Genomic DNA, 13,183 nt, shown 5'->3' on the forward strand with positions numbered 1-13,183 from the left:
CGTGGACAAGCACAGGCGGGCAGGGCCACTATATCTCCCTGACGGCACATTGGGTGAATTTAGTGGAGGCTGGGACAGAGTCAGAGCCTGGGACCGCTCACGTCCTACCCACCCCCAGAATTGCGGGCCCCAGCTCGGTGCTGGTATCTGCGGCGGTGTATGCTTCCTCCACTAAACCACCCTCCTCTTCCTCCAACGCAACCTCTGTCTCGCAATCAAGATGTGTCAGCAGCAGCACGTCGCCAGCAGTCGTGGCAGCACAGCGGTGGGCAAGCGTCAGCAGGCCGTGCTGAAACTACTCAGCTTAGGAGAGAAGAGGCACACGGCCCACGAACTGCTGCAGGGTCTGACAGAGCAGACCGACCGCTGGCTTGCGCTGCTGAGCCTCCAACCGGGCATGGTCATGTGTGACAACAGCCGTAACCTGGTGGCGGCTCTGCAGCTCGGCAGCCTCACGCACGTGCCATGCCTGGCCCATGTCTTTAATTTGGTGGTTCAGCGCTTTCTGAAAAGCTACCCACACTTGTCATACCTGCTCGGAAAGGTGCGCCGGGTCAGCGCACATTTCCGCAACTCCAAGACGGACGCTGCCACCCTGCGGAACCTGCAACATCGGTTTAATCTGCCAGTGCACCGACTGCTGTGCGACGTGCCCACACGGTGGAACTCTACGCTCCACATGTTGGCTAGGCTCTATGAGCAGCGTAGAGCTATAGTGGAATACCAACTCCAACATGGGCGGCGTAGTGGGAGTCAGCCTCCTCAATTCTTTACAGAAGAGTGGGCCTGGTTGGCAGACATCTGCCAGGTCCTTGGAAACTTTGAGGAGTCTACCCAGATGGTGAGCGGGGATGCTGCAATTATTAGCATCACCATTCCTCTGCTATGCCTCTTGAGAAGTTCCCTGCAAAGCATAAAGGCAGACGCTTTGCACTCGGAAACGGAGGCGGGGGAAGACAGTATGTCGCTGGATAGTCAGAGCACCCTCATGTCTATATCTCAGCGCGTTGGGGAGGAGGAGGAGGAGGGGGAGGAGCATGAGGAGGAGGGGGAAGAGACAGCTTGGCCCACTGCTGAGGGTACCCATGCTGCTTGCCTGTCATCCTTTCAGCGTGTATGGCCGGAGGAGGAGGAGGATCCTGAAAGTGATCTTCCTAGTGAGGACAGCCATGTGTTGCATACAGGTACCCTGGCACACATGGCTGACTTCATGTTAGGATGCCTTTCTCGTGACCCTCGCGTTACACGCATTCTGGCCACTACGGATTACTGGGTGTACACACTGCTCGACCCACGGTATAAGGAGAACCTTTCCACTTCCATTCCCGAAGAGGAAAGGGGTTTGAGAATGATGCTATACCACAGGGCGCTGGTGGACAAACTGATGGTAAACTTCCCATCCGACAGCGCTAGTGGCAGAAGGCGCAGTTCCGAGGGCCAGGTAGCAGGGGAGGCGCAGAGATCAGGCAGCATGTACAGCGCAGGCAGGGGAACATTCTCCAAGGCCTTTGCCAGCTTTATGGATTCCCAACAAGACTGTGTCACCGCTCCCCAGTCAAGGCTGAGTTGGCGGGAGCACTGTAAAAGGATGGTGAGGGAGTACGTAGCTGATCGCACGACCATCCTCGGTGACGCCTCTGCCCCCTACAACTACTGGGTGTCGAAGCTGGACACGTGGCCTGAACTCGCGCTGTATGCCCTGGAGGTGCTTGCTTGTCCTGCGGCTAGCGTCTTGTCAGAGAGGGTGTTTAGTGCGGCTGGGGGAATCATCACGGATAAGCGTACCCGCCTGTCAACCGACAGTGCCGACAGGCTTACACTCATCAAGATGAACAAAGCCTGGATTTCCCCAGACTTCTCTTCTTCACCAGCGGACAGCAGCGATACCTAAGCAATACGTAGGCTGCACCCGCGGATGGAAGCATCGTTCTCTATCACCATCAAAAACGGGGACCTTTTAGCTTCATCAATCTGTGTATTCTATTCATCCTCCTCCTCCTGCTCCTCCTCCTGAAACCTCACGTAATCACGCCGAACGGGCAATTTTTCTTAGGCCCACAAGGCTCAGTCATATAATTTTTCTAAACAATTTTTATACGTTTCAATGCTCATTAAAGCGTTAAAACTTGCACCTGAACCAATTTTTATTTTAACTGGGCTGCCTCCAGGCCTAGTTACCAATTAAGCCACATTAACCAAAGCGATTAATGGGTTTCACCTGCCCTCTTGGTTGGGCATGGGCAATTTTTCTGAGGTACATTAGTACTGTTGGTACACCAATTTTTTGGGGCCCTCGCCTACAGTGTAATCCAATTAATTTTTTGCCCACCTGCATTACAGCTGACGTTACATCAGCTGTGCTGGGCACTGCAATGGGATATATTTATGTACCGCCGGTGGGTTCCAGGGAGCCACCCATGCTGTGGGTCCACACGGAGTTGTAACTACATGTGTCCACTTCTAAAGAACCCCAGTCTGACTGGGGCATGCAGTGTGGGCCGAAGCCCACCTGCATTAAACATGACATTACCTCAGCTGTGATGGGCAATGCTATGGGATATATTTATGTGCCGCCGGTGGCTTCCTGGCACCCACCCATGCTGTCGGTCCAAAGAGACTTCACAATAGGGAGTTGTACCTGCCTGTGTCTATGAATTAAAAAGCCCGGTCAGGTTGGGGCATGCAGTGTGGGCCGAAGCCCACCTGCATTTAATCTGACGTTAGCTCTGCTGTCCAGGGCACTGCAATGGCATACATTTATGTACAGCCGGTGGGTTCCAGGGAGCCACCCATGCTGTGGGTGCACACGGAATTCCCATTGCAGAGTTGGGGATTCCCAGTTGTACCTGCCTGTGACTATTTATAAAAAAACGCGGTCTGACTGGGGCATGCAGACACCTTGACACAATGAATAGTGTGTGGCACATAGGTTCCCCATTGCTATGCCCACGTGTGCAGCTCCTGATGGCGGTGGCACAGGATTCTATTTCTCATTGCTTCTGTACAGCATTGTGGGCTATCGCCCCGCCCCTTTTAAAGAGGGTCGCTGCCTAGCCATGCCAACCCTCTGCAGTGTGTGCCTGCGGTTCCTCCTCATGGCAGACGCACTTATAAATAGACATGAGTGTGGCGTGGCATGAGGGCAGCTGAAGGCTGCGCAGGGACAATTTGGTGTGCGCTGTGGACACTGGGTCGTGCGGGGGGGGGGGGGGGGGGGGGTTGGGCAGCATGTAACCCAGGAGAAGTGGCAGCGGAGTGTCATGCAGGCAGTGATTGTGCTTTGTTGGAGGTAGTGTGGTGCTTAGCTAAGGTATGCATTGCTAATGAGGGCTTTTCAGAAGTAAAAATTGTTGGGGGGGGGGGGCACTCTTGCCGCTATTGTGGCTTAATAGTGGGACCTGGGAACTTGAGATGCAGCCCAACATGTAGCCCCTCGCCTGCCCTATCCGTTGCTGTGTCGTTCCCATCACTTTCTTGAATTGCCCAGATTTTCACAAATGGAAACCTTAGCGAGCATCGGCGATATACAAAAATGCTCGGGTCGCCCATTGACTTCAATGGGGTTCGTTACTCGAAACGAACCCTCGATCATCGCGAAAATTTCGTCCTGAGTAACGAGCACCCGAGCATTTTGGTGCTCGCTTATCTCTAGTAGGCATATAAACATGATGCAGCTGCTTTCTCTGGTCCCTCCAATATAACCCCAGTATACAAGCTTTCACACCAGCAGCATCATGTCCTCTATAGGATATCTGTCCCTAACAACAGACTTCTGTATAATATCTGTCCCTAACAACAGACCACATGTTATATAGGCATATAAATGTGATGCAGCCAGAGGTTGGTACACGCCAGCAATTATCTTTTGTAAGAGAAACAGGCAATGGAGGAGCTTGACTAGAGGCTAGAAGCACAATAATCACGCAAGGAGGGAGGGATAGGGCCATGTATATATAAGGGAAACTAATTAGGGAAAACACAGGATGGAGCCAGTCAGGAAACACAGGAGCTTGGAACTAAGAACAACATCAAGGTTTTGCATGGAAACTATCCAGAAGACATAGCTCAATCACAAGGGAAGCCGCCTGGAGCATGGGAGCTCCCAGGTTTGAGTTGTGATGTACAGTAGGTGTTATCCTAAATACCGCAGGCTTGTAATAGCTAGCAAATACATGATCTGTTCAGACTGGGCAAGTTTCTGCTACATATATAAACTGTTCCCAGAGGCCCCCCATTTACCCATCACATCACCCATGTGCGTTTCTATGCAGTGGCATGCTAAACTAAATCATATGTAAAGTAAGTCTGTCTCCAAGCTGTCCACAGCAGAAATCATACTGCACATACGCTGGGCTAAAAATGCCTGCAAATTACCGTGTATCACACATATGTACACCGTGTGTAATACACAGTAACCTTACGCTTGTGTGAACCTGGCCGAACTGGGTGACTCAAGCATCTATTTAAAAGAATATGTCAGGCAGCATGCAGGGATGCAATAGCAAAATGATTTATTGCCCCATCACCAACAGAACAGCAAGCATCTATTATCTGATTATCATGTTAGAATTCCCAGGTCTAGAAGCATATCCTAAACCCCCTGCTTTGGGCACCAATGAAGCTCGTCTCTTCCCTGACTGTAGAGTCCGGCAGTGAGAACTCTGAAGCAGTGACTTGTATTATCTTACACTCAGCATCCTGAAGGTGGAACTAAAAATGCAGCGCTAGTTCTGACATTAAAAAACGATACATTTCCATATACATATAGATGCCCGTATTCAGAACCTGTGCGATTGCAGTTAGAACTTTATGCATATTTATTGCCCCCCCCCCTTCCCTAGAAAAAACACATAATGTAACATTGAACTTACCTGCTTGTCTTCTTCATGGGACTGGAAGAAACCTCAAGCCGTTCCTTTCACTTTTGGTCAGAAGGACAATGATTTTGTTAACCATTTGCATTCACACCCAACAAGCAACAGATCCTCCTTCACTTATTCTTTGTACAGAATGATACTTAGTTAAATTTGCAATGGAAATATACTTTTGACCCTTTAACAACTTGAATATTTAATACTTTAAACCCTTAAAGACTCGGGTGTTTCGGTCCTAAAGGACCGGACAGTTTTCAGCGATTTTACCCGTTTGGTGGTTTTATGGCCCTATTTGTTTTCCCTGGCATGCCAGAATTTTTGCCGCATTTTTTTTCCGTCACATACACGGCTGTAACTTTTTTTCACTGAAACTATTTTTATTTTATTTAGGGTAATGTGTACAAATCGGAAATAAAAAAGTTTTCAATTTATGGTTCTTTATTTTTTAAATTATTTTATTCACGTTAAAATAAAGTATAGGAATGGGTTTGTCATTTTGCTTCAGACGTTTTGATAAAAATTTGTATAATCTTGGATTGCAGGGCGGATATGGCGATGGTTCATGTTGGCATCGGCGGTGGGTCATTTTCTATTTCATATATATTTTTATTTTATTTTGTGATTTATTTTTTTTTTACTTGTTTTTGTAACTCTTTTTAACACCTATGTCCCCCATGATGTCATAAGATTTCAGAGAGACACTTTTCTCTGTAGCTGTAGCATTCATGGGAGCCCCAGTTACAACAGAAAACATCCCCCTAGTGTGACAGTAGCACTGACAGAGTTGATCTAGTGTGTGCTAAGACCCTGCAGCTCTTACAAAAGGGAGGACGCTGGCAATCTCATGATCTCTGGGTACGGTGCAGGAAACGATGCTGGCACTTCCTACATTCTGTACATAGTGTTCTTTGAGTGCTGTGTAGCTTGATATACAAATACACAACCAAAATAGTGATTAAAATACTGCCCTATGAAAGTGGTCATAGGGTGCGGTGAGCAAGACAGTGTCCTCCTGGTATATATTCAGGCGCTATATGCTGACATACCCTTTTTTACCAAATTGGAAAGCACAAGTTACTTCACTTTTCCATACAGATATAATAGCAGGTACAACAGAAGTGTTTATGATGCAAGCCAATGATGAAAGTTGTATAATTTGGGGCTCTATGTTCAGCAGGAGTATTTCCCAATTTATATGCCAAATGGGAAAAACCAAGATATGAAGGGAGCCTTATGTGTGGGGTCATTTGTTTTTTTTTTTCCTCCCCTTTTTGCTTCCAAAAGTTTTGGATTGTGATGGAAAATAATTCAGGCAGTTTTATCATTGGGTTTCTGACATCTGTGTTAGGCCGCCTTCACGCTAGTGTAAGCGTATTTACATGTATGTGCTTTACTGTACATTTGGCGCACACAAATTTTGTGCTTTTGTGTGCGCAAAAAAAAAATACATGAAACCATGCTCCCATCCATTGAAATGAGTTCAATCTGTGCAGTCTTTTTCCTGCAGGTCAGCGTACGCTACGTCACCAGTGATTAGCATTCACTGCCTAGCAAGAAGCGCCGGATGCTATGTTGGGCTAGTGTCGAGACTGCGCATGTGCACAGTCTCGTTGTGAGAGTTACTATGTTAACGCCACGATACAGCACGCATGCGCAGTCTTCGCATTAGCCCGGCATAGCATTCAAGCCTCCTGCTAGACATTGACCTGCCAGAAGAAGAAAGCTGCAGCATAACAGAAGAACAGGATCCAGTCGGCTTGCGGTGATGTGACCCAAGGACTGCAGGAGCCTGGAGGAGGTGTGGTAAGTAGACTGCCTGGGGAGGAATAGGTAAACCACAATTTTTTTTTTATTGACACAATCCCTTTAAGACACGTAATATTTTGTAACATACTTGCCAGCTCCCAAATTTTCCTGCAAATCCAGTCACCAACGGCACCAAACTAAACACTCCCCATGAGACATTCATTTCTGCTGATCGCTTGACTGAGTAGCGACTGAAATAAAACCATGTGCAAATCGGCGCAGTCTTCTAATTGAGGATAAAAAAGCAGCTTAATTGTAAAAGTTAGCGCAGTACTACGGGTATTATTTGATATGTAATACTGCTCAATAGAGATGAGCGAGTATACTCGCTAAGGGCAATTACTCGAGCGGGCATTGCCCTTAGTGAGTACCTGCCCACTTGGAAGAAAAGATTCGGCTGCCGGCGTGGGTGAGCGGTGAGTTGCGGGAGTGAGCAGGTGGGAGCAGGGGGGGAGAGAGGGAAAGAGAGATCTCCCCTCCGCTCACCCCCGCTCTCCCCCGCTGCTCCCCGCTTCCCGCCGGCAGCCGAATCTTTTCTTCCGAGCGGGCAGGTACTCGCTAAGGGCAATGCTCGCTCGAGTAATTGCCCTTAGCGAGTATGCTCGCTCATCTCTACTGCTCAACCATTCAGTTGTAGCCGCTTCTCAGCCATGTGATGGAAGCTAAATGTGAACTGCTATAATTAAAGCGGACTGACTACCAGTTTATAGGGAGCATTATTTGTTGATTATGTGTTCGATTATGATAGTTTCAAGAGAGGGCGCTATTGCTGCAGTTTTTGGTGTGAAGTTGTCGATTTGATGTAAATTTTGCAAAGAATTGGAACACCTCTTCAAGTGCTTTAAAATTGCGCAAGAGTTTGACTTTTACCACACTGTCTACCAAAAGTTCAAAAAGTGGGCCTGGTTAACAGAATTTTTATACAGATTTATTAGTAGTAGAACTAGAAGATGGCACCGATTTTGGCTTTTGCTGAGAGTTCAAAATGAACCAAATAAATTAATAGACATGTACCTCTAAATAGGTTTGGTGCAATTTAATCCAAGGTCTTTTTTTTAGATTGGCGTACTAAATGTCAGTCTTAATAAATATGGGCCTTTGTCTGCAAGGCATTGTCAGTTTTATTGGTACCGTCTCTTTTGGTTTTTATCTTGTCCTTATTGATGACCAATAAAAATGAAAACATATATAAACAGACTTAAATATGAACCTGATAGCATATAACATGCTGCTCCTTTATGTCAGTCCCTTCATTGTTCAGTCAGGCAATGTCTACTTTTAAAGTTGCATGCATAGCCATGGCTCTATTCATTTTACTGGGGCAGGTATAGATAACCAAGTACAGCCCTTGGCCATTTTCGTCTGTCCCATTAAAATGAATGGAGTGCCACTGCTCCATTCAATTCAATGGGGGAGACAATAATAACTAAGCATAACGCTCAACTATATGTCTGTGTCATTGAGAGAAAGGAAGCTGCTCCCATGCATGTGGGACCAGCAGTCCATTCGCCACTACACTACAGAAATGGGAGAATGTACTGTAAACTGTCCCCCATTCTTGGGATTGGTGGGGTTCCCAGCAGTCGGATTCCCACTGAAACCAGACTGAGTGCCCCTTTAATTAGAACTTCTCATTCCCGCCTCCAAGACTTCCCCAGAGCAGCACCGGTCCTCTGGAACGCACTACCAAAGGCTACCCGAGCAATCCAGGACTCGCAGAACTTCAGGCGTGCTCTAAAAACGTACCTCTTCGGGGAGGCATACCACATTCCCTAAACAAACCCCTCTGTACTCTGCCTGATATCATCCTCCCTGACCTATTGACTGCAATCCCTGCTAGCCATACCGTTTCTGCCATCACGCGGCTAAATGCCTGACCATTGTCTATGTGTATAACATCGCTCACTCTCCAACTCGCCATACCATGTACATGTCCAGTCCCTTTACCTTCTGTATCACCCCACTATTTGTAGTATGTAAGCTCGTTGGAGCAGGACCCTCACCCCTATTGTTTCCATCAACTGATTACTATGTAACCGTGGTTCTGTAATTTTTGTATTTTGTCTTTCTGTATTCCCCTGTCTATGTAAGCGCTATGGAATATGTTGGCGCTATACAAATAAAGTTTATTATTATATATATCAGTTTTCACCTATCCCCTAACTGAAAAATGCCCCATCTCCAGAATACTCCTTAAAATGATAATTTTTAGTCTGCCTTCAGCTTTCACTAGGGGGAGCTAACGAAGTTACTGTATACTGTGTTATCATTGAGGTCAATGTATTAACAGTGTATACTAAGCTCAGCCCAATTTATTGGAGGTGACAAGATTAACAAATAATAGAAATCAGAGAATAGGGTTCCACTGTATTGTATATCACAAGCTATATTTCCATATTTCCATTATAAGGTTTCATGCATTCATACAATCATACAGGCCAGCTTCACACGACTGAGAAAATCACGCCAGATTTATGCATTGTGAAACACACAAATATGAACCATTCACATGAGCAATGTTTTCCCGCATGGCACCGTGATGCATGAAACAACATGGGGCATGTTCTATCTGGCTTTGTGATGTCACAAGGCAGCCCCATTGCTGTCAAGGGGGGCAGCGGCAGCAGCGCCCACCCCATTGAAAGCAATGGGCGAAACTGCATGATCCTAAATAACGGATTATTTACTCCGCACACTAAACGTTGTCAGAAAAAAAAAAAAAGAACGCCAGAATTGCCCCTTTTTGGTCTTCAAGAAAAAAAGCCATAAAAAGCGATCAAAATGTTGTATGTGTTCAAAAATACTACAGGGCTTCCTGCAAAAAATGAGCCCTCGCACAACTATGTCAACGGAAAAATAAAAAAGTTATGGCAGTCAGGAGATGGCTGCAGAAAATTATTTTTAAAAAATGAAATATCTTTGAAAAAAAGCAAAAAAGACTACCGGTATATAAATTTGGTATCATAGTAATCGTACTGACCCATAGCATAAAGTTATTAAAAATGGCGGGATTTAGTTTTTTTCAATTCATTCCATTTAGAATCTTTAAACATTTTTTAGTACATTATATGGTACATTAAATAGTACTATTAAAAAATACAACTCATCTCTCATAAAACAAGCCCTTAGGCAGCGGATAAATGAAAGCGTTATGATTTTTCAATAAGGGGAAGGCAAAATTGAAAATGGGGAAAAAAAGGGCCGCATCTACCGTGTTTCCACGAAAATAAGACACTGTCTTATATTTTTTTTTGCCCCAAAAAGGGCACAGTATCTTATTTTCGGGGGAGGCCTTTTACTTACCTGGTCCGCGGCGTCCCGATTCCTCCCGATGGTTTCCAGCGGTGGCGCGGCGTCCTCCTGGTCTTACACATGCCTTCTGCTGGCGACGGGGCTTTGAATACCCCGCCTCCAGCAAAGCGAGCACTGTGATTGGCTAATCGAGCGCTGGCAGCCAATCACAGCCGGCGCTCGATGAGTCAATCACAGCCATTCAGTGATGTCATTCACTGAATGGCTGTGATTGGCTCATCGGGCCAGGGCTGTGGTTGGCTGCCAGCGCTCGATCTGCCAATCACAGCACGTGCTTTGCTGGAGGCGGGGTATTCAAAGCCCCGTCGCCAGCAGAAGGCAGCTGTGAGACGGAGGAGGACACCGCTGGGGCCTCGCCGCCGACACCGCTGGGGCCTCGCCACCGACACCACTGGGGCCTCGCCGCCGACACCGCTGGGGCGTCGCCGCCGACACCGCCGGGGACCTCACCACCGCTGATTTCGTCGGGACACCGCTGACACCGCCGGGACACCGCCGCCGCGGACCATGTGAGGTTTTTTTTTCTTAGTGGGGCACCCGAGATAGGTCCTATTTTTTCGGGGGAGGTCTTATATTTCAAGCCTCCCCCGAAAACCCGATGGGTCTTACTATCGGGGTAGGACCTATTTTCGGGGAAACACGGTATAAGGGGTTACTAGGCTGTTTTTTTTCTTGTTGCCCTTCTTGTCTTTGCTTTGCAATCTTTTTCTTCTGTGCTTGAAGCTCAACATTTGGTTTCATGCAAAGCATGTTCCGGGTGTCAAAAATAGAGTTGCTGACTCTTCGTTGCGTTCCATTGGCAGGATTTGCAGGAGCTTCATCCAGAGGCAGACATAGAAGGTCGTTCGTGCCCGAACTATCTGTAGAACCTGTTGGTGATGGGGTGTTGGCATTGCTGAGGTCCTCCATTTCTCCTGGCACATGGTGCATCATGATAAGGCATGGGTAGAGTGATTTTCCCTGGTTCAGGGGCGGGATGTGTCTGCAGTGGATCAGCTCCACTTAGAAGTGACCCTAAAGCAGTGGTGGCGAACCTATGGCACACTTGGTAGAGGCGGTACGCAGAGCCCTCCCTGCTGGCACACACCGCTGTCGGACGCTCACCACGGTATTAAATACTGGCAGAGGTGCAGCGGTTCCCCTGCCGGTATTCACTCAGTAGCACTGATCCCAGCGCACAATGACGTCAGTGTGCAGCCGTGATCCTTCTCCCCCCTCCCCTGATGTCTCCGCTTTGGTTTCGCAAGAGCAGGCAGAGGAGGTGTCCGGCAGCACACTGACGTCACAGTGTGCACCTGGGATCAGTGCCAGCAACAGCGCCGAGCAGAGGAGCAGGAGAGGGTAAGTATATGGGTCTCGGGGGCACTATTACTACTGGGCTAATGTGGGATGTCAATATTGCTACTGGGGGCCGCTGTGGGATGTCACTATTGCTACTGTGGGCCGCTGTGGGATGTCACTATTACTACTGGGGGCCGCTGTGGGATGTCACTATTGCTACTGGGGGCCGCTGTGGGATGTCACTATTGCTACTGGGGGCCGCTGTGGGATGTCACTATTGCTACTGGGGGCCGCTGTGGGATGTCACTATTGCTACTGTGGGCCGCTGTGGGATGTCACTATTGCTACTGGGGGCCGCTGTGGGATGTCACTATTGCTACTGGGGGCCGCTGTGGGATGTCACTATTGCTACTGTGGGCCGCTGTGGGATGTCACTATTACTACTGGGGGCCGCTGTGGGATGTCACTATTACTACTGGTCCACTGTGGGATATCACTATTACTTCTGGGGGCCACTGTAGGCTGTCCCTATTACTACTGGGGACTGCAGTGGGATGTCAATATTACCACTGGGGGTTGCTGTGGGATGTCATCATTACTACTGGAAGCGACTGTGGAATGTCACTATTACTACTGGGCCACTGTGGGATATTACTATTACTACTGGGGCCACTGTGGAATGTCACTATTACTCATGGGGGCCACTATGGAATGTCACTATTACTACTGGGGGCCTCTGCGGGACATCACTATTACTACTTGGGGCCATTGTGGGATGTCATTATTACCGCTGGGGCTGCTGTGGCATGTCACTATTACCTCTGGGGCCACTGTGGGGGGGGGGGGGGGCACTGTGGGGGGGGGGGGGGGGTCACTTTTACTGTTGAGGCTGCCGTGGGGGTCACTATTACCGCTGGGGTATGTTTACATATGGTAGAAATTTCCGTGGCAAATTCTGCAGCATTTCTGCATCCAAAAAGCAGTCAAAATCTGCACACTGTCTATTTTAAAACAGCCCTGTCCGTTTTAGAATGCAGGGGTAAAATCATACGTTCTGTTGGTACTTTGCGATAAATAAGTGGGTTTTGGGTTGCAGTTTGGGCACTCAGTCTCTAAAAGGTTCGCCATCACTGCCCTAGAGTTTATGTTGTGTTTGCACAACAAAGGGATTTCAGAACTGGTTGCCTAGTATCAGTTATCAGGTGTAGCCTTTTACTTCCAGATTTTGGGCTGGCTGGATGTAACAAAAAAATTCCTGGTATTGCAGTCCTTAACCCCTTAACGACCAATGACGTACCTGGTACGTCATGGAGCGTCGGGGTATGTATGAAGAGAGGTTGCGTGGCAACCTCTCTTCATACAGTGCGGGCATCAGCTGTTTATAACAGCTGACACCCGCGGGCAATAGCCGCGAGCGGCCGCGCGGCCGATCGCGGCAATTAACCATTTAAACGCCGCTGTCAATTCTGACAGCGGCATTTAAATCCCCCGAACGATGTTCGGGGGTCCCGCGCGGCCCCCCCGCGGTGAGATCGGGGGAGCCTTGCACGTATCATGGCAGCCGGGGGCCTAATGAAAGGCCCCAGGGCTGCCTTAGCAGACTGCCTATCAAGCCGTCCCCGTGGGGTGGCTTCATAGGCTGCCTGTCAAAAAGCAGTATGACGTAATGCTATAGCATTACGTCATACTGCAGGAGCGATCAAAGCATCGCATCTTAAAGTCCCCCAGGGGGACTTCAAAGTAAAGTAAAAAAAAGAATCAATAAAGTTTTTTTTTAATTGAAAAAAAAAAAAAGTTGTAAAAGTTTAAATCACCCCCCTTTTGCCATATCTATTATTAAAAAATCTAAATAATAAATTAAAAATATGTATTTGATATCGCCGCGTCCGTAAAAGTCCGATCTATCAAAG

General features: G+C 47.8%; 2 protein-coding genes across 2 annotated transcripts in view; both read right to left on the bottom strand.

Annotated features, from left to right (window-relative positions):
- LOC136632224 (myb-related transcription factor, partner of profilin-like) overlaps positions 1 to 4,880 on the bottom strand; it is a 47,082-nt gene extending 42,202 nt beyond the window's left edge. Inside the window, exon 1 of the mRNA XM_066606959.1 lies at positions 4,872 to 4,880. The gene's annotated coding sequence lies outside the window, so the exon portion shown is untranslated. The remainder of the gene's footprint in view (positions 1 to 4,871) is intronic.
- Positions 1 to 13,183, bottom strand: part of LOC136632226 (t-SNARE domain-containing protein 1-like) — a 249,357-nt gene that overhangs the window by 215,100 nt on the left and 21,074 nt on the right. The window lies entirely within an intron of this gene.

This window comes from Eleutherodactylus coqui, chromosome 6, assembly GCF_035609145.1.
Source record: "Eleutherodactylus coqui strain aEleCoq1 chromosome 6, aEleCoq1.hap1, whole genome shotgun sequence".
Taxonomy (NCBI): Eukaryota; Metazoa; Chordata; class Amphibia; order Anura; family Eleutherodactylidae; genus Eleutherodactylus; species Eleutherodactylus coqui.